We start from the raw sequence: 22,375 nt of genomic DNA on the forward strand, positions 1-22,375 counted from the left end.
CACGTGGCCCATCACAGGACCTCAGCGAGCAGATTGTTGATAACCATTCTTGGCACAGATCTGCTTGGATTTTGATGCACAGAAGAAGCACCATTTTATTAATCACTTTATAGAACACTGACAATGTTACAATAGTTGCCTTCTGCACTGGTACCTGGTATGGGTGTGGTTTTATGCGTTTCTTGAGTTCTGCACCTGCTTTGTACCTGTTTCTGTAGAGATGGTGGATTACAAACACCAGCTGAAAGGGTCATACCACTATCAGATCTTGCCATTTTCATGTTAGAAAAGCATTCTCTGGAGTACTTAATTCAGACTTCTCCCCTTCCTCTAAAACCGTAGACATGCATTTCTATGGGCTTCTTACCTGCATTTGTTCAACATGCAGCTGCCATCAAAAAAAAAAAAAAAAAAAAAAAAAAGCAGGAAAAAATTTTAACATTTTTCCTACATCTTGAAAATATTCACTTTATTTTTGTAAAAAAACACTGGAAAATATACAGATAGATAAAAGCCAGAAAGAAATGTCCTACAAGTAAATAGAGGTACTAGGGTAAGCATTGAATTGTTACAATTGGTAAGGTAATGTTTTGGCCAATTTTTTATCAATACAGTAGTTTATTTTTATTAAGTTCACCTCTCTTAGCATACACTACATGGACTTTTGGGGCAGATATTGGTCTTCTGAGAGTCATTGCCTGCTGAATGATCTGTCAAATATCTGAAAAATGCTTTCTTAGCTCTTGACTAGTTGCAAGCAGCTCATTCTCTCTGACCAGATAATAAAATAACAGGACATTTTAAATTCTTTGACAAATTGGAGTATATCCAAATCCTTCTCTGGGAAATTAATTTTTGTACACATGAATCTCAGGCATGTTTTTTAAAAGATTATGCAACTAGCAATTGAAACTTCTTCAGTTAAGACTTCAAGGAAAATCCATGCCTTACAACATGCACAAGCTTTTAGGTGACAGGATAAAGTGGGTCTTCTCCCCAGCGAGGCTGAGGAAATCAGAAGTTAATATTTCTATTATAATGTAATTAAATTGTGAGTTGGGATTGGATATTTGAAAATGTTTAGTACTTAATCCTTTCTGGATAGTTCAAAATGCAAATACGCAGGAAGTTGAATTTTTCTCCTTCAGCAAAATAGACCTTTTGCAACTGAGTTATTGAGGTTATTCAAAAGGGTCACAGACTCAGCCACAGTAGGTTATTTAGACTATATGAGAGGGATACAATACATGTTTTAGTACAAGCAGTTCAATGGTCCTACAAGCTTGCAGGTCCTTCAAAACTGTAACCATTAAAATAAATACTAGAATGTATTTTATTATATTAGGGGAGCTCTAGTTACCAACTATCATTTTTCTGTTGAAGCAGCGCGGCAAGTGAGGAGAAGGGCCAACCTTCTCGAGTGTCCCGGCAAGCTGGCCAGCACCGCTTGCAGCTCGGGGGGCACTGTCCCATTCTCGGTGTTTGGGATTGCGCCCAAGGAGAGCACCCTGCGTTATAGCAGTGATGCTTCCTTGCAGGAGGACGTGGCCGCCTCTGGCTACGACCAGCAGGAAATAAGAGAGCACTCTCCAGTTGGGGTACAGTCCAGGTTTAAAGTAACTCCCAGGGAAGCCAACAACCAAAGACAGTGAGGGAGGGGCTACAGCAACTTATAAAGGGAGAGGGATACAGGAGAGGAGCCCGTCTTCAGGCAAATAGGAGTGCAGGGTGGAGTGGGGTACAGATAATTGACTTAAGGGAAACACCAATAACAACAACTTGGAGGAGGGGTCCCAGCCCCTGAGCCAATCAGTCCATGCCCTAGATAGAAGTTTCCAGAGAAGAAGGTGGTGGCAGAGAGTGACTGGCAGGGCACCGGGGAGGGGTTTGGAAAAAGATACATTGATCTCCAGGGAAACCGGGGAGGAACTGGGGTAACTGACAGTAGCAGGGAGGGGAGGGAGAACCAGGGCAGAACCATTACAAAATTGGGGTGAACAGAATACCAACACAACACAACATCTCCCCTTTTTTTGTTTAAAACAAAAAGAAAAACAATGGAAAGTCTAAAACGAAGTAAACTGAACTTGATTGTCAAGTTCCGAGTTGGGGTAGAGGTCCCCGAACCAAGGGTGGCTCATCGGGGCTGACGCCCATTGATCTTCCTCTGCGGCAGGCACATCATCTGACTGTCCATCATCTGAGCTCACCACCTGGTTGATGCTCGGAGGGTGCGCCAACTTGATTAGCAGTCTCTTAATCAGACTCCAAATAATCGAAAAGGTAATCAATACCACAACTAAAATTAAAAGAACCAAAAGCACTGTCTTTATAATCGACCCCATCCACTGAAAATGTCCCCCAGCCAGTCTGACGTCTCCTTTTTAATGTCATGAATTAGCTCTCGCATCTTGTTGATGGAACTTCTCGCATCCTTGGCCTTTGATGATAGGTTGAGACAGCAGAGGCCCTAGAACTCCTTACACTGATGATTATGGAGCAGAACAAGAAACTCAATGGCTGCTCTATTTTGGAGTGTCGCCTTCCTTGTTATTTCCTTCTCCGATAGTAGGTCCAATAACGCGGCTGATGTAAGGTTGGCTTGTTTAGCCGCCCAACGCTCTAGGTGGGTGAATTCACCTACAGCCTTGGCTGCGGACACCCAGGGCAAAAACACAGTGACCGCAACTCCCTTTGGCTTGGATCAATGGATAATTTCGGAGTCACACTCCGAGTCAAGATCTCTAAGATCTCTTTTAGAGCGGGCCGAATTCAGTGTGGCATTTTTTGCTTTCCAATTATCAATTTGGGTTTTGTTGGGCGTAAACAGGGACAGCTGTCCAAAAGTACAAGGGCCTCCGATAAGGTGAGAGGGGATGCTGCCCATGCTTGGTCTCCGCAAATTAAGAAAACACCATGCAGTAGGGACAGAGGCTTGCCACCAAAGGTGGATGGAGTATATATTTGGGCAACTATTTTGCACCAGTGGCAGTATATTTTTTCTTAAATTTCTGCACCGATTCAAACCATTTATCCCCGGGGACTGGGGTGAACACAAATTGAAAACAAAGGGAGGCATTGGCGGAGCCGAGCAAATCACATTTGAGGGGTTCAGAATCTAAAGAGGCCAGCCCTTTGATTCCATTCCTCCAGGCACTTCTAGGGTCAACGGGAGAGGCAATCTTTGTGGGCATCAGGGCTGTAAGGGAGGCATTAAGAGGGGAAGGTAGATCATTAGGAGGGAGAGGGATCCCCACAAGGCAGGACGACATCAGGTCCTCTGCTGATGCACTGTTGAGGCATATATGTTCCTGACCAAGGATTCGTGCGAGCGTTTGCCAGACATTGGCCTTGGGCTGAGGGACGATCCAATGGTTTGAAGATGGAATGAAGGGCTAGAGGGCTGCTGCCAGCAGGATGACCCTGGGTGCGGAAGGAGCCATTGGGTTCGGGTCACTAAAACAATAAAAGAATAAAGTTAAGTAAACAAACTTAAAACTTCGGTTCTGCCCTTAAAGGAGATCAAGGTCTAACATAAAGGGTTCACACCTCCTCCTCCAACAGGCCTCCTCAACCTGTGCCACAACTCCGACCTTTTCTGCTCTCTTGGGAAGGAAGGGCCTGACCCACTTAGACGGTACCCATTTCAGCCCCGAGGGAGTGGACACGCAAGCATATCCCCTTCCCCAGGATACACTTAACCAGGTCAAATGGCCCTTCCGTCTTCCAGGTCTCTGGATCTTTAACAAGAACCAGAGGCCTGGCTTTCAGGTGCAGCTGTTTGTGGTGACCGAAGTGCCGTACAATGGGAGGGTTCATGTTGTCAAATGAACAGTTTAAAAAACTGATTGTAAATAGAGCTTTAGACAACTGGACGTGAGGGGACTCCACCTTCACTGCTGCACGCTGTTGTTCTAATATTCTTTTCAGGCTCTGGTGGGTCCTCTCAACCACGGCTTGGCCTGTCAAGGAATAGGGGATGCCGGTCTGGTACTCTATTCCCCATTGCTGCAGGAAGCTCCTGAGCTCCCTGGATTTATACGCTGGGCCGTTGTCAGTTTTGATGACCTTGGGGATGCCCAGGACACCAAAAGCCTGACCCAGGTGTTTTTCAACATCTGCTGCTTTTTCCCCTGTGTGGGCAGAAGCATAGACTGCACCAGAGCAAGCGTTCACAGAAACATGAACAAAACTCAACTGGCCAAAGGATGTGAGTCACGTCCATTTGCCACACCTCACAATTTGACAACCCTCTGGGGTTGGCGCCAGAGCTGAGGGACAGAAGCTGATGAGATTGGCATTGGGGGCATGTAGCCACAATCACCTTGGCCTGTTCTCGAATAAGTTGGAATTGGCGAACAAGGCCAGGGGCATTCTGATGGAATTGCTGGTGGCTAATCTTTGCTTGGCTGAATACATCCAGGAGCGGGGCCATCTGGACTGGAGCAGCAAGGGCATCAGCCCTCCAATTGCCCTCTGCGATGAACCCCGGCAGGTCGATGTGTGATCTGACGTGTATCACAAAGAAGGGTTGCTCTCAGTGGGAGACTAATGTAACCAATTTTGAGAGCAAGTTGAACAAAGGGATGTTGGACACCTCTTGAAGAACTGCATTTTCTGCCCTGGACACTACACCTGCAACATATGAGGAATCTGTAACCAAATTAAATGGTTCGGAGAACCTCTCGAAAGCTCTGACGACTGCATCCAACTCAGCTACTTGTGGAGAACTCTCCACCTTAGCAACATCAGCCTCCCACCGCTGAGTTTGAGGATCCTTCCAAGTCATCACAGACTTGTGGGATGCTCCAGACGCGTCAGTGAAAACAGTCAGCGCCTTCAAAGGGGGTTCGGCTCTGAACCCTTGTTAAAGACAAAGAAAATTGGACATCTTGATTGACTAATTTATGGGCCGGCCGATCAATAGCAATTTGACCAGTGTAGCTGTCCAGTGCAAATTGTAACATCTCATTTTCCTCAAGCAGTTCTTCAAAGATTTTCTTTTTGAATTGGCCCAATCTCAATTGAATAGGAATGTGAATGCAGTCAAAATCACCACCTGCAAGCTCCCTGATCCGCGATCTCGCCTCGCGGATCAGTTCTGCCACGAGCTCCTGTGGCTGTGTCATTCTCTTGGACCGATGGTGACTGAGGAAAACCCATTCTATGATCAAGAAAGGGTCTCTTGAGCCTTGATCCTTGCCTGGTCGAGATGGACTCTTGGATTTTCTCCAGTGCTATCTGTGCCTCTGGGGTAAGTGACCTAGGAGAACTGAGCTCCTCTCCCCCTCTCAATAAATTGAAAAGAGGGGCTAGGTCATCAGTTGGAATTCCTAGCCAAGGCCTTACCCAATTCAAAGACCCACACAGCTGGTGGGCATCTGCCAAGGTCTTAACATTAGTTTTCAAAGCCAATTTTTGCGGAACAACGGTCCGCCTGGTAATTTCCAAGCCCAGGTACTTCCAGGGTGGAATCTGTTGAATCTTGTCTTCCTGGAGCTCAAACCCTGCAGCAGCCAATGCATCAGTTGTCAGGTCAAGTGCATGGGTAAGTATGTCGTCTGTTGGAGCACAAATGAGAATATTGTCCATATAATGGTATATAATTGCGTCCTCCACGGCTGTATGAACTGGGGACAAAAAGGGAGCCACATACCACTGGCAGATAACAGGGCTGTTCTTCATTCCTTGTGGAAGAACACACCAATGGTAGCGGTTCCTTGGGGCTCCACGGTTGATGGAGGGAACCGTGAAGGCAAAACGTGGGGTGTCGTCAGGGTGTAGGGGAATTTGAAAAAAGCAATCCTTTCTATCTACAACAGCCAAGTTTCAATTTTGTGGGAGCATCGTTGGGGACGGCATCCCTGGTTGGAGAGGACCCATATTTTTGATAACGTTGTTAATTTTGCGGAGGTCGTGAAGGAGCCGCCACTTATCCTTATTAGGTTTTTTGATGACAAACACTGGGGAGTTCCAGGGTGACATGAACTCCACTATGGCGCCTTTAAGTAGCTGCTCCTGGAGCTGAGCTCATGGAGCGCCTTCAATTTTTGTTTGTTGAGCAGCCACTGTTCTACCCATACTAGCTCATCTGATTTCCAATTCAGTTTCCGGGTAGAGAGCTCCTCAGTGACCGCTGCCCGAAAAACCAGAGGAGCCGCTGGAAGGTCAGTTCGGGCTCCCCACTGGGCAAGGATGTCTCTCCCCCACAGGGGTTCCGTATAGTCTAAAACAAATGGGCGTATAGATGCCAATTGCCCATCCGGCCCCTTAATTTGTACGACGCTCTTCGATTGTCTGGCCAAGTGCATACCCCCGACACCTTGCATGCGACCAGCCACGTCCTGCAACTCCCAATGCGATGGCCATTCCCAAGAGGGAACGATCATCACATCTGCCCCTGTGTCCAACAGACCTTTAAGCAATTTTTGGTGTCCCCCCTTCAAAAGCTGGCAAGTAATTCTGGGTTTGTCCCTCCCCAAAACCTGAGCCCAGGCAACTGTAGGATAAGGATCTGGATATGATGTGAAAGGTAGCTCTGAGCTCAGGCCTAACTCTGGCATCGGGATGGCCTGCGCCACCACCTGGCCTTTGGGCAGGAAGAGGGGAGGGCGGACACAGTAAAGCCCTATGGAGAATTGCCCCAGGTCCGATGTTAGGAGACCCGGGATGATATTTATCTTGAGCGGTGTAAATTTTGTATCTCCGACGACAACATACCTACAACGTCCAATTCGTCCCCAGTTACCTGGGCATTCCGGGCACACGGTCACCAGATGGAAGTTTGAGTCCTTAAGATGGAGCAGCTCAGTCAGCTGCAACCTGAAAGGAGCATTTTTATAAAGAGCAGTAAGAATAGGTTGAGGTCGAACACAATCTAGACACGTCTAATCTGGTATAGTAAAGTCAAGTCCGGTTGTGGGCATAGGCAGGCCTGCTAATAGGTGTTCTCCCTCTTTCCCCTCTCTGCAAGGTGTTGTGGGGCCCACCTTATTTTTATCATCGTGCAGGGGGGGACTGCGCTTGAAAACTGGTTTTTTGGCTAGGAATCCCCCCGGAGCCGCTGCCCCTTTTTAAATTCTAAAAACTGAGATCTCAGCGGGCAGTTGGGCATCCAGTGCCCCAGCTTCCCACAGAGGTGGCATGGGGAAGTCCCCCTCGGGGCTGGTCCAGGGGTATTGGGATGTGGTGGAGGATCAACCGGAGGCAGAGCTGGATTTGCAGGTGCGACATCTATTATTAGTGGCATCAGCAGCAGCAATCCGTCGAGGTGGTGGCCAGCTCTTCAGATCATTGTCTCCAGGTGTTAGCAAGACTTTATGGGCACACATCTTGAGCATGCACTGCAGAGTCGGAGGAGGATCCAGCAGCAGACTAAAAATGGCAGCTTTGCAGGCAGCATTGGCATTGGCAAACGCTACCTCCTTGAGAAGTTCCACTCTGGCCCTCTCGCTCTGCACCTGCAGGTCGATGGCTTTGCGAAGGCACTCGACAAAGGATATGAAAGACTCATCGGTATGCTGAAAAATCTTTGAATAGGTGACAAGGGGTGCAGCTGACCTCAACCCCAAGAACACCTTTTCAGCAGCCTTCGCGCTCTCTCTCAGCACCTCTGGGGGAATGGACCTGGCCTGAGAATGCCCATCGGCCCAATTCCCCATCCCACATAGATGGTCTGTGGAAATGACCTCTCCGTCCAGATCAACCCCCAGGCAGGGATTGTCCCAGAGAGAGGGTAGGAGCCCCACCACCTCCTTTTTCCATGCCTCCTCCCACATAACAAATTCAGTGGGGTTCAGGAGGCATGAGAAAAGGCGCCGCAGATCAGAGGGGGTAACCTCTGACTCTGTCAGCGTGGCCCTCAGGGTTCCCTGAAGTACCCTCTCTCCCGGGAGAAATCCTTTTGGACCTTGCAAAGCTCCTTAATAAGATGGTGGGGGAAAGGGGTCCATTGGGCCTGGGGTCTCTCCTCTCTCTCAGGGTGGTAAGTGACCGAAGCCGCAGTAGGGATGGAAACCGGCTCTGGGTTCCGGATCTCCACTCTTCTCCCTCCGGGCCCCGAAGCATGGGAACCGGAACCGGGACCATGGGAACTGGAAGGAGGAGCATGGGAACCGGAACTGAGAGGGGAGTGGCCGGAGAACTGGGCGGGGGACTGGGCGGAGTACTGGGCGGGGATACCAAATGTTACGGTCCCTGCCCCAAGGGAGGAGTCAGAGGGCAGTGCCTCGTAAGAGGAAGAAATGGAAAGGACTAATGAGGGAGGAGGAGCAGAGTGAAGCTGGGAGGAGTCAGGGAACAGGAAGGGGTTTCTCTGGGATCAAAAGGGATTGTGGGGAGAAGAAGGGAAAAGGGCGGGAAAAAACATGTGGCTCCCTCCATCTTGAGCTCCATTGGAGCCATCTTGTGGAGGTAGACAAAAGCTAACAGAGGATTTTCTAACTGGCGACTTACAAACCAGGATAGAAGGAGAAAGAAACGGATCTCTAAGAGTCTGGCCAGGACTCCTAGGGCAGGGGGGTATGGGAGCTTTGAGGGAGCCAGGCGAATGGTGGACACCCTGCGCCTTGCTGGAGTAAGCTGCTCCTCTCAAAATCCCAGACTTGGGACAAGCAGGGGAGGGAAAGGGGCTGGGAGCAGGGGAACAGGGAGAACTGGGGAACAGTGACTGTTTTCCCAATTTTGAATTTGATTTTAACAATGATCTAATTTATGATGTCCAATAGGCAATTTTAGTCAAAGATTCCCCCGATCTTATAGAATCCTGTAATTTTTGATGCACAACGTCCCAGACACCTGGGTTATAAACTTCGGGAAACTGGGAAAACAGCCATCTTATCAAACTTCTTAACTCTCTTTTGTGAACTTCAAACCCCCCCCGCCCCGCAAGGATAGCCGCAAGTTGGTTGTAAGCTCTCTTTTGAGTTGCCGAAAACCGAGCACCCATGGTAAAGATTTCAAACGGGACGACTCAATCCACCCACCGTCCCAGAAAAACACTTAAAGAAAATAAGAAAGAGCCCCACACTGGCCCCTGTCAGAAAGAGAAAGGCTGCGCAGCCAAGAGGAAAAAACCCTTAGCACCACCCGCGATGCAAAGGGAAAAAAAGGGCTAAAAAGAAAGGGCAAAAAAGAAGAAATACTTATGAATCTGGTGGAGACCAAAGAAAATCTGGGCACAGTGGTTCCTGCCGTGGGAATGACTCCTTGGTGCAAGGAGTTGCTGTTCCTGGTTCCCTGGAGCACCACCCACCAGAAAGGGGTCTACTCCACGGGGGTAGTCCAATGGCCAATGAGACTGAAAGTCTCGTCCGCGGGGTCCTGTGATGCCCTCAGGCATCAGGTTGGGCGCCAAGAACTGAAGCAGCGTGGCAAGAGAGGAGAAGGGCCAACCTTCTCGAGTGTCCCGGCAAGCTGGCCAGCACCGCTTGCAGCTCCGGGGGCACTGTCCCACTCTCCCAGTGTCTCAGTGGGACAGTTTGGGACTGCACCTAAGGAGAGCACCCTGCGTTATAGCAGTGATGCTTCCTTGCAGGAGGACGTGGCCACCTCTGGCTACGACCAGCAGGAAATAAGAGAGCACTCTCCAGCTGGGGTACAGTCCAGGTTTAAAGTAACTCCCAGGGAAGCCAACAACCAAAGACAGTGAGGGAGGGGCTACAGCAACTTATAAAGGGAGAGGGATACAGGGGAGGAGCCCGTCTTCAGGCAAATAGGAGTGCAGGGTGGAGTGAGGTACAAATTATTAACATAAGGAAAACACCAATAACAACAACTTGGAGGAGAGGCCCTGGCCTCTGAGCCAATCAGTCCATGCCCTAGATAGAAGTTTCCAGAGAAGAAGGTGGTGGCAGAGAGTGACTGGCAGGGCACCGGGGAGGGGTTTGGAAAAAGATACATTGATCTCCAGGGAAACCGGGGAGGAACTGGGGTAACTGACAGTAGCAGGGAGGGGAGGGAGAACCAGGGCAGAACCATTACAAAACAGGGGGAACAGAACATACCAACACAACACAACATTCTGTGCTCCACAAAGAGCATTATTAAAGTTGCAAAGCCCTGAAAAGGTCCTCCATGCATTCCCTTTGTGACTTGTTCAAATAATTCTCCTTCCTTGCCCCAATCCACCCATAGCACTGGTTTAAAGTATGAGCACCTATGCTGTTTTCTCATCAATGCCTGCACAGCTTCCTCAGTCTGCTCTCAAAGTTCAACTTGTCCCTATGTTATTATGACTTTTTCTGTGATAGTTATTTTCAGTTATCATTAATTAATCTATTTCCACAATAACTTCAACATGAATAAATATTGATAATCTCTGTTTACCAAAAGGCTTGTATTTGTGAAAACCCTATTTGAAAAACTTGTCATCAAGACTTCTAAACTTCTAGAGTGTTTTATACTGAATTTAGGTGCTGTTTTCTACATCTGTAAACATATGTTGCCTTTACAAATGGCCTCAATGCAGCTGTCTGTAAAACAGGGGAGATTTGGTGACTGTGGAAATTTAATGTACAACAACTTAACCAAAACCAACACAGCTTTGTGGCAGAAACATGGACGGACCCCTGTCTTCTCCATCATTTCCTTTTTTTTTTTCCTGGAATCTCCTGTGTCAGTCAGAACCCCTGACTGGAAGCTTTCCAGGGGAAGTATCTTGTGACAGAAAATGTCCCTTTTGGAAAACTATACATTATTTAGGATGTAGAAAAACTGCAGAAGCATAAAGAGTCCTTCTTCAAGAGCTCTCCCAAAATCAGACCATTTTCCTCCCTGTCTGTGCATGCTGCCATCTGCCTCCCCTCTAGCCTTCTCCGCCTCCTTGTGAGCCAGGCAGGGAAAGGGAGGCTTCACCTAATAGCGCAGGACTGGTAGGGTCTTGTCATAATTAGTTTATGCATCAGGCATCAAGGAAGCAAAACAAACCCCATAATTCTAATACCAATTCAAGAAGAAAATTTTTAAAAGCCACATCAAACCCCAAATGCATTTTTCCCCACAAAAAGTGTTAGATACCAATCAGCTTTTTCAGACTCCAGAAAAAAATGAAATCTGACTCCTGCAGACAAATGCTTCTATTGCTGCACACCTCTTATTCATCCCCAGAGCAGTTCCATCTCCTGCACAGTCTGAGGGAAAATCCTGTGGACAAAATGGTAAATAATCATATAATTAAATCTGCTGAACACAAACCTCAGGGGTGTAACTGAGACTATATGGGCACCTCAAAGTGTAGCCCATTCACATGTAGGATATAGAATTACAGCATAGATGGAGCTTTGTGCTTGATGCAGTGACTGGTAGAAGCAGGCGTCACCCTCAGGGTCAGCAGTCAGGACGGGTAGCCAGCCTTCTCCTTTCACAATTAACGCTCTTAGCCCAACAGCTTCCCACCACCAGGTGCCCACAACTGCCCCTGCCCAGCTCCCAGCCCCACTTGTCTCCTCCATCCATCCATCTTCATCCCTCTGTCCTGCCTCTCAGACATCAAAGAAGGCCAAGATGGGAAATGGTTCTATGAGCAATAGTTCTGTTTCTGAGCCTCAAGCAGATTACTTCAATTGCAAGAAATTAAATTGCTAGAAAGTAAAGTCTCTCTGTGTTGCCAAAAATCTGAGAGGGAATATGTCAGAAAGGACTCCTTCTTACCTTTAAGTTCACATCAATTATATTTCATTCCTCTTCAGCACTGCTAATCCTGGCTTACCTTCAGATAAAAAGAGAAAAAAAATAGGTTAGTGTTTGGATTTGTGTGATACACAGACTCTAAAAGGAGATAGACAAATTCCCTTTTTAAACAACTGAAATTAGTTTTAAAGAATTTCCCAAGATTGTCAGTGCCCCTAACTCCTGCACTGTTGCAGAAGACCTATATAAACACAATATCCTGAGGAAAAAATAAAAGGTAGTTTAATCTAGAAGTTACACCTCACACGGAAATGTTAACAAAACAGTACAGCTGGTACTGCAACTGAAATAATCTTGTCTTTCTTTTATCAGCAGCAATATGGAAAACTATGTCAGAAAGAAAAAAGGATTTTCAAGTTGATTGTGACCTCTTTAATTTATGATCTGGTTTTAATATTATAGCCCGTACACAAGCATCTGATCTTGCCCATCAGCAGAACAGGGAGCTATCTTTTCCTCTGTTTATTGCTGTACAAAATTATAAACTACAATAGTAAACCCCAGAGTGGCTAGGCTAGAGTTTAACTCCAAACTTGTTAATGAAACCACAACCCCATAAATTCTAAAATCCAAACTGCTGCAGCAGACAATTTCTTGCTGGTCTGAGGCACATTTGTCCTCACTGCCATCGCAGACTCTCAGTAGTGACCAACAATCAGAGGAGAGGAACATACGCTGTGGCTATGACTGCACAAACATGACTGCCATTCTCATCTCTAGATCTTGTATTTGTTTCCAGTTTTGTGCCCCTGCCTGTTCTCTATTTCTCCAGTCAGGAATGATGTCAGCCTCCCTCACAGGCTTCTTTCCATGCCCGGGAAGGACTTCTGAGGGACCTCATAACTCTACCAGAAGTCTTTCAAGGTTATATGCAAGACTCAATGCCTACAAAAAACTCATCTAGCCAACCTGTTGATGGAGTGGTATGGTGCCGTCAAATTACTTCCTTCTACTTGTCTGTTTCCTACATTCCCTTATCACATTGACTTGTTACATTCATGTCTGGTTTTTTTAGCTGATACCTGCGCAGGTGCTGCACAGAGAGGTCCTCCTCCCCACCCTGGGCTCCCCACCTCTGTGACAACACAAGCACAGAGCAAGAATAGTGACTCTGCTTCACCCAGAGAGGTGACTGCAAGCAGCAGCAGCCTGGGATGTGGCTGTGTCTCTCCCTGAGAGGATCCTGCAAGGAGCACAAGCCCCAGCAGTGGGTATAACCCATGGCTTGGGTAAATGACCTGGTATCTTGTTTTTGTCTGCATGTAGTATTTGAAATAGACAGGGAGTTCTATTGTCCTTGTGTCACCTCTCAGAGGGGTTTAAGCACAAAGTGTTCAGTTCAAATGGTACTGGAGAAACCTGGGAGCCTGAAATAGCATCTTTGGCGGCAACACAAAGAGAGAATTTCCAAATGTAACAAAGCTAGGCATAAATCCATTTAGCATCCTGTTCTCTTTCAAGCACATTTTGTGAGCACACCTGCTCTATATACAGGCTGTATCTGATCCATAAAAGAGCTTTGTCTATTGTGGAGCACAACAGTCATAGAGGTCCTAATGACTCCTTTTTGTTCTTGAAAAAAAGGATACAAAATTACTTTAATTTTCAGGAAAAATCAGTCTTTTATCTGCAGCTGCAAATGATTTAAAAGTTATTGGACTGTACTATAGTATAGTATACAGCAGGAGAAAGAAGGCATATGGCCAGAGTTACTCTTTTGCCTTTTATCCACAACTTCCATATGGCTGCCATAAAAATGTTCTTTAAAAAGGTCCTTTGCAATGACTCCATGTGGAAGACACCTTCCACTCACTGTAAAGGTGTGAGACAAATCTCATAGCTAGACTTGTAAACTAATACTACTTTAACTTCTGCTTGGCCAAACTAATTCTAAAACTTCTTCTCTCTTATCTTTAGCTGAAAGATTACTTATCTGGGGAGGGAAAGTAGTTCCAGATAATTGGAACATGATTTTTTACATATATGGTTTAGCTATGCAAGTAAAGATTATAATCACCATAGTCAAACATCTTCAGCTCAAAGTTCACAACATGATACAGATATAGAGCACTGCTTGTAAAAATTCCTGAGTTTATTCTATCATGGCCCAAGATTTCAAATCTAGGCATCTATATTCACATTCAGACATTTGAGTAAGTTCCCTGATTTCAACACTTGCTGCACCACTGTAAGCAATTCCTACTGGTTCTTTTGCAGCTTCTTCTTAGGATGAAGAACATTTCCCAAGAAAATTCTGCCTTGCCAGACCTGTTAAGTCTGGTTTCACATAGATTCCATGGAATATACATTATATATTCAAAAAACCTGACAGAGATTAAAAGCATCCCTATACCCATATTCAGGAGTATAAAAAAAATATGTAGCCTACTTTAACACTGCTCAGCCTTCTGATCCAAGTTTGCATGATTTTCCAATGACAGATCACAAAAGAAGTTTGTCTGTCTTCTGGAAGAGGAAGAAGAGTTCATCCAGAGCTACATGCTGCCATTAAGGCTAAAGATCTCATGCTAAAACTAAGGCCCAGAGATGACTGTAGGAAATAGATGCAAAAACTGGAACAGTTCTGAACAAGCAATAGAAATGAGGATTAGTGAGCCATTTTGATGGGCTAATGATATCAGAAACTTTCATAAAGTTACCAACTATTGTCTCTCAAAAAGCGCATAGAGAGAAAGACAAAGCTCTGCTACAGCCATATAAGAAATATGTATGCACACATATCTGTGTGTGCACATATACATTTGACATGCATATTCATACATGTTTAATGTCTAAATTACATTTTTGATGTTCCAATACAAACAATCCCTATTACAGAAATGAAATGTCTTACTGTCAGGTCTCATTGTTCCTTCAAACAAAACACAAGGTGAAAGGGAAAAGAGCTGTAGATAGCCATCAGTACTCACTCCTACAGGAGACAAGGACTCAACAGTTGAAAAAGCCAAAGGGTGGGGAATGCTACTGCTGATGGAAGCACTGGAGCCTTGCCAGACAGGAGCCAGATGACAGAGCAGAGCTATTCTGGGAGGGGAAGGACACAGCACCCCCATTTCCAAGTGGCATCAAAAGAGATTGCACTGTGTACTCCCTCAGGATTCCACGCACCTGAGCTCACCCCGACCACAATGCCTCATGCTGATAGCATACAGCTGCTTCCTTCACAGACACAGACAATAGCCTCACTTCTGAAAAATAAAAGAATTATGACCTTTACATCTGTGGACCTGCAGATAGAAACAAGGGGCAAGAGCAGGCATTGATTATCTATCCCTTTCTGCAATTCTCACTTCTGTCTGGCTTTTTTTATTGATGTTGCAATACAGTATCAGTGGAAGGAACTGTTGTCCACTCTCTCTCTCATCAATGTGGAGCTCATCAGCTGTCATCACAATAGAGATTACTAACTCCAAGTGGCTGCCTACCCTGCTAGCTCTACCTCCAACAAGGCAGAGAGCAACACAGCATAGAGGAGGTGGTTGGCCCACCCAGCTGGAGGCCTGACATAGGGAAAATAACAGCTTGATGTGAGCAATCAACTGAGCTGATAACTCCCTCCTCCTTGAACAGTCTTACTCCATGTCAGACAGTGGGACCATTCTAGTTTTGTGCCAAATTAATAATGCAAAGACAACTGAAAATTGAGAAAATATATTTATTTGCGTGCGACTTCCCAACTGGGAGAAAACCTGACAAGATTGTCAGAAATGGTTGCAACCCTTCCCATTATTCCAAATAAAGTGAAACAGAAAGAAAATTATTATTAGTGAGATCTTCCACACTGCTGCATACAGCAAGCTCTGAGCTGTTGGAGACTTACCGTCTATTTCCATGCATGCAAAATTTGATACTTGCTGCTATGTTGAAAGAATTCACTTGGAGAAGCAATATTTTCCTTATAAGATTGAGGTGCCACAGCACCCTGATGAATAAGACAAAGCCCTCTGAATTTAAAGAGCTATCAAGTGGAGTAATTAGAGATTAAATTAGTTCATGTCATAGCCAGTAGTCAGGACTAAGCAAAATTATTATGACAAATAGTCTCATCCATCTGAAGAATATAAGATCTCTGCAGTATTTGTGGAAATTGGGAATGTAAGGGTGAGACATTATTAAGTGTTGGAAAAACTGAGCCCAGGCAATAATATGTACAGAGAAGGATATGCAGGCAAAGCAGAGTTGCAATGAAACATGCCAACTCTTACTGCAGATGTAAAAACAATCTATGTGATGAAAAAATAATCAACTGTCAGAAAATGCCCTTGTTGCAATTAGCAAGAATACCACATAATAAGAAAACACAACAAAACAACAGCTCTGTGAGGGCATAACCCTGTTTTTCCAAACTGTCAGGAAGAACACAAAATATATAAATCCATAAACAAATACCAAATACAGTTATATATATATTATATACCTGGAAGACAGCTGTGCCTTGAACCCTGACTTTTCGTCCAGACCTTAAGTTCAACATTGCCTGGCACAAGAAACCCAAATCCATGTCCTGGAGACCAATGTGCCTAATCAGAGACTCTTATGCAGCACACCAATTAATTCCAGACCTCTGTTCATCTAACATCCTGCTCCCTACTACCCCCACAGAGACCCTGTGGTCTCTGAGCTCAGTCACATCACTGCCCCATCCAGTAGAACTGCAGCACAGAAAACACCATTTTTCAGGAAGATCAACTCCTTCATCCAAATCAGCTGCACGCACGCTTGATCAGAACTGGCTGCAGGCTCAGAGGATGGAGAGCAAAGCTCTTGTTTACTCAGGATGCTGCCCAGGTTCAAGGGACAAGAGCCACAAAAGCCCAAGTAACTTCCTGAAGTAGTATGCTTCTGAATACTGCTTTAGAATCATGGAGTCGTTTTGGTTGGAAATAACCACAAAGATCATGGAGTCCAACATGAACCTAACTCTCTCAAGTGCATCAGTAAACAGGTCCCTAAATGCCACATCCAAACAGCTTTCCTATACTGTACCTCCAGGCATGGTGACTCCAGTGTTCATGCACAGCCTGTTCCAAGGCTTGAGAAAGCATTCAGTGAAAATTCAGTTTTCTTCATAGCCAAGATGAAGCTCCCCCAGCACAGTCTGAGGCCTTTTGCTCTTGTCCTGTCACCTGTTCCTCACCTGTTCCCTGGAGGAAGAGACCAGCCCCCACCTCACCACAACCTCCCCTAGGGCAGCTCTAGAGAGTGATAAGGCCCCTCTGAGCCTCCTTTGCTCCAGGCTAAACACCCACAGCTCCCTCAGCCATTCCTCATGAGTCTTGTGCTTCAGACCCTTCCCCAGCTTTGGGGCCCCTCTCTGGAATTACTGCAGCCCTCAGTGCCTTGTGCTGAGGGCCCCAAAGCCCAGGGCCGGATTCCTGGCGCTGCCTCACCAGTGCAGGCACAGGGGGGACAAATCCTGCCCTGGACCTGCTGCCCACACCACTGCTGATCCAGGGCAGGATGCCAGTGGCCTTTTTGCCCGCCTGGGCACACGCTGGCTTGGGTCCAGCCACTTGTGGGCCAATACCCCCAGGCCCTTTCCTAGGGGGCAGCTTCCCAGCCACTCTGCCCCAGCCCATGGAATTCTGCAGGGACTGTTGTGACCCAAGCACAGGACCTGGCACTTGGCCTCATTGACCTCACACCACCGACCTCCTCCCATCAATCCAGTGTGTCCAGGGCCCTCTGTAGATCCTTCCTGCTGTCCTGCAGATCAGCACTCCTGCCCAACTTGGTGTCACTGCAAACTCACTGAGGGGCATCCATCCCTTCATCCAGTCCATCGACGCAGCTGCTGGGCAGGACTGGCCCCAGGACTGAGCCTGGGGAACACCACTGCAGCCTGGCTGCCAGCTGCATGCAGCTCCTGGCCAACCAGCCAGTTTTTAACTCCATGAGCAGTGCCATCCCTCCAAGCCACACCAGCCACTTTCTCCCAGAGAATCCTGTAGGAAACAGTGTCAAAGATGTTTCTCAAATCCAGTTAGTCAACACCCACAGTCTGCTCCTCATCCACTGGATGAGGTCACCTGCTCCTAAAAGGAGATCAGGCTGGCCAAGCAGCACCTGCTCTTCAGGAAGCCATGCAGGCTGGCCCTGACCCCCTGCTTGTTCTGCACGTGCCGTGTCATGGCTCTGAAAAGGATCTGCTCCCTGACCTCCCTAGTGCCCACGTCAAGGGCATCCCTTTTGCTAACTTCCACTCACCTGGCACCTCTCCAGTTAGCCAGGACTGCTGGGAAATGATGGCAGGTGGTTTGGAGAACATTTCTGCCATTTCCCACAGCACCTTTGTGTGAATTCCCTCTGGCCCCACAGGCTTGTGAGTGTCTAATTGGTGTGGCTGTAATTGTTTCACCTCGGAGCTTGGGAGCTTTCTCCCACTCCCCATCCCTGTCCTCCAGCACCACGTCCTGGGTACCCAGAGAACAGCTTGGTCGTGTTTCAAGACTGAGAGGCAAAGAAGGAACTCAGTACTTCAGCCCTTTCCTCCTCCTTTGTCCTCACTTTTCTCCCCACATCCAGTTCTAATTGGGATTTGTCCCTTCTCATGTTCTCCCTGCATAAGCTCGTGAGATCTTTCTAGTCCTGCTGAGTGGCTCAGAAGGCAGCTCCCACTGACTCCCATCCATGCCGAGTGCTCAGCCTCATGGCACACAAGAAAATGGTGTCAGAAATTCAGAAAATGAGAAGGACAATGTTATCATATCTCTTTGTCTTTCAAGGCTTTTTTTTTCTGAATAACAAGCGCCAAGGACTGGGTTCCTCAACACTCCCCAGTGCAAGAGAGATGCCAGGTGCTCAGCACATGGTCAGTACAGCCTTTTCTGTGGCTCCCTGTCTCAGCAGATGTCTGGAAGTTCCTTGAGGGAAAAAGGTTTTCACAGAGACAAGCTTTCTCTATTCAGCCTTTCTGTGTCCAGGCCTGGTTTAAAGCCCGGGCAGGTTTAAAGCCAGGGCAGGCCTTTGCAGGGGAAGGTGCTGTGGCTTGACTCGTGAAGGATTGTGTGAAACTTTTACACCTCACAGGCCAGAGCAACAAATCCAGGTTGCAGGACCTGCTTCAATCCAGCCCTTGCAGACTTTGAGCACTCTGCAACTGCAGCTTTCAAGCAGGGAGAATAACCAGCAAATTGGAAACATGAGTATCTGCCCACAGATTTCTGTCAGAGGAGATAATCTGGGAAAGAACTGGAGGGAGCAATGTTGTGCTTCTACCTTGCACGGCCAGTGCCAAAGTGATCTGCCATCTCCCAGTGCTGCACATGTGAAGGAGTCTTCATTGTTTCTCTGAGTGAACTAAGTGTACAAAGTTCACAGACCTGAAACTGATGGAGTGCCTCAGCCGAGGATCCCCGTGCTTCAGCCAGCAATCCCAGCCTTGCAGTGTCGCCTCTCTTTTAGCAGGGCCCCCGCTTGTCCCCAGAGCTCCTGGATCACCTGCTCTTCCAGGACGGAGTGCCACGACCAGCTGTCCTGGGATGTACCGGTGAGCTCTGTCTTTGTGGCTGGATTGATTTGGTTTGCTTCTTCGGTTTTGTCCTTAAGGATGCCACCTCTTGTATTTCGAGACAGAGAAAAACGTCCGTGTGTCTGTCTGTTGGAGACCAAACAGTGACATCCAGCGGCCACTCACTTTGCTAAAAATGGCAAAACTGTGTCGGCAGAACGGTGTGAGGACGTGCAGGGGAGAGCCAGAGCGTGCAGGGCAGCACGGGAGTGGCTCAGGCTGCAGCCCCACCACATCTCCTTCCCTGTCTATTTCCCTGAAGAGTTTATTGCCAGTCACTGCAATGCTCCAGCTGTGTTGGGCTTATTTGTCTCCCCATCCTGGGAAATGGTCATTTCTGGTCATACGTCCTGGGCCACAGCCCATGAAACATGGCTGCTTCTTAGAAAGGAAGGAGCCATTTAGTACTTTTGGTCTAGTTATGGCACAGCAGCCTTGTAAACATGAGGAAAGAGGTCTTAAGTAGCTTTCAAGGGTTGTGGATAATATAAAATGACAAGACTGATGAAACAAACACATTTTTTATAAGTGGCCACCAGTGCAGTGCTAGGCACTAGCAGTAATATCTGAGAAAAGCCAAAAGTCATTGCAGCTGGATGATAAAGGATGAAAAGCAGAGGGAGAAGAATATCTGTGGGACAAGGACAAGGGCAAGAAGTTCCTGTGTTAGAAAGAGAATGAGGAAGACAGATGTGTTCCAACAAGGGACCAGAGTGGGAGCCTCCTTCTCTGGCAGGCAAGGAATGCATCAGGCAGGGCCAGCCTGCAGGCTCCACCCGTGCATGGCCTTACAGCTTGTAACAAGGCTGCATTGGTCGCTTCAGCTCCAGGGTACTGCTGGGAATCAGCTGCCAAAGGTGCAAATCAGGCCCAAAAGGTGCTCCTATGCATCCACTCCCTACTGGAACAAGGCTTGGAGGAAGTGCTACCTGAGAAGTTGCCCTTGCACTTGCTGAATGCATCTGCCAGGATGCACAGACTTTAAAGGGGACATAGTATAATCATTCTCACAGGGAAAGAATTCCAAGGTGAGAGGAAAGATTCCAAAGAATTCCAAAGTGGTGGCTTTTTGCAAGTTTTTGCATTTGACAGGCAAGAAATTTTTCTTATATTCAGGGCAGTACAGTAGTAAAACAAGAGAAAAAAAGTCTCTTGCTCCATCCGGTTGAACTGTGGACTGCAAGAAGTTGCATCATTTAGCTATTGAACAGGCTGAAACCAATATTTGTAAAGGATTTTAAGAGGTGGTTAATGGACAGGAACACACTAAGGATATAACATATCAATAATATGAATACAAATTTACTACAAAAAACCACAAAACAACAAACCCAACATGTGCAGATGGTGTCCAGATAGCTCTGAATAATAAATTGAAAGTGAATTAAACTGGACTAGGTGGTGACTTTACCTACTGTGAAGAATACCACACAATTGTAACAAGTGGGTTATCTCCATGTTCTCCATAATGAAACTAAATCAGAGAAAGGCAAAAAGTCTTCCAAATGCTGTGATACTTGCATGAAATATAGGCACTTATACAAAATAGTGCCTACCAAAATCTCTCAAGATCTATTATTCATTTTCATCCAAGATTGGCACAAACCTAATTTGACTAAACAAGGAAAACACCCAAGTGTGCTGCTAATCCTTTTTAATAAAGGTTTCACAGAGACAGCCCCAGTAATGCAGTCCCAAGGAACACATGCATACTTCTGAGCCTGCTGACACATTGACCTCCTGCAGGCTGAAGCTGCTTGATTTGCTCCTCTGCACCTCTTACGGGCACACAGCCTTGCCTGAAACCAGCACCACAATGGCACAAAACCTCTGAAAGACACCTGCTTTAAAGGCACCTTAATAAAAATAAAACAACTTGTGGGGATGAGGTCTTTGTCAAACCTTTGGTCTTTTCTTTCTTGTGTGGGGTCACAGCACTTTCGGTTTCCTTCGGGAAGGAAACATAATTATAATGTTGGGGTCAGAGAGAAGAGTAAAGGAAAAGTACTTGTTTAACAATGGCAGGAAGGCAAAAAAACAAAAGTGCCATAAATCTATTTCTGTAAAAGCAATGTCTTTTTCTTTTCTACATATTTTCTGAAAGTGTGTTTGCTTAGGGATGCTGATTGCCTTGAAATTTTTTGTTTGCTTTTTTTTTCAACGTAGAAAGAAAACACACACAGAGAAATAAAAAACAACAACAAAAACCTTCACCAAAACAACCTCAAAAAAGCAAACCCAAACAACGCCCCACCTTAAGTACTTACGATTAAATAAACCCTTTTGGAACTTCCTTCCCTCCGCCCCTCTTGCTTTTCTTCTTCCTTGCCTCTCCCTCCGCCCCCCGGAGGGTATCGGCGCGGTCCCCGGTGCACGGCGGGCTGGGGAAGTTCAATCCCAGTTCAGGGGCGGGAAGGGAACACTGTGTACTCGGCACGGCCCTCGGTGGCAGCGATACACCCTCGGCAGCAGGACCGGGGCTCCCCCTCCCGCAGCCAGCGCATCTCCGCCGGCTCCGCCGCCTTTCTCGCACCCGTGCGGTGCCAGCGCTGGCGCTCTCCTCCCTCGCTGTAAGAGGGGTGCAGAAGGTCCTTTCCTTCCCAACTCGCCCTCCACCGATTTTAGTTTGAGTGAGAAAGTGGGTCCACGGGAAGGTTCGTGACCTGGGGATGGATGGTGGGAGCACCTCCCCGTCTCTGCAAACACCGCTCCTACAAGCACTGGATAAGGTGTTCTTGCTTGTCACCTGCACCTGAACTCCAGGACCGCACCTTGGGTCCGCCACTGACTTCTGACTGGCCTCCAAGAGAACTGTCAACTCGAAAGGGGAGCACCTGTGTCCTCCGCAGGGCTGCAGCCAGCCAAGCCCTGCTACATCTCAGAGAGGGAAGGGTCCCCACAGGGCTTCAGCCTCCTCCCAGCAATGGGAAGTGTGTCCTCCTCATCACACCACCCGTGTGCTGGTTCAGGGACCGCTAACAGGAATACATCTGGATTTGCCAAGAGGTGGCTGCAATGGGAGTAGCGAAGTGTTGACTGCATTCTCAGCTGAGAGAGAATGTTCCCTGCTGACCTGTATATGTAAATTGTGGTGATTCATTGCTCCAGCAGTCACTGGGTCTTGTTACATTTTAAATGTAGGAAAGTGAGACTTGT

The 22,375-nt window shown here is 47.0% G+C and overlaps 1 long non-coding RNA gene across 1 annotated transcript; it reads right to left on the minus strand.

The window, feature by feature from the left end:
* Positions 1 to 452: 452 nt before the first annotated feature.
* On the minus strand, positions 453 to 21,613 carry LOC136568939 (uncharacterized). Its single transcript, XR_010785298.1, has 5 exons — positions 21,487 to 21,613; positions 11,650 to 11,707; positions 11,090 to 11,142; positions 6,749 to 6,822; positions 453 to 3,456 (listed from the first exon to the last, which is right to left on the minus strand). It is a non-coding gene; the product is annotated as an uncharacterized lncRNA (long non-coding RNA).
* Between the last annotated feature and the right edge of the window lie 762 nt (positions 21,614 to 22,375).

This window comes from Molothrus aeneus, chromosome Z, assembly GCF_037042795.1.
Source record: "Molothrus aeneus isolate 106 chromosome Z, BPBGC_Maene_1.0, whole genome shotgun sequence".
Lineage (NCBI taxonomy): Eukaryota > Metazoa > Chordata > Aves > Passeriformes > Icteridae > Molothrus > Molothrus aeneus.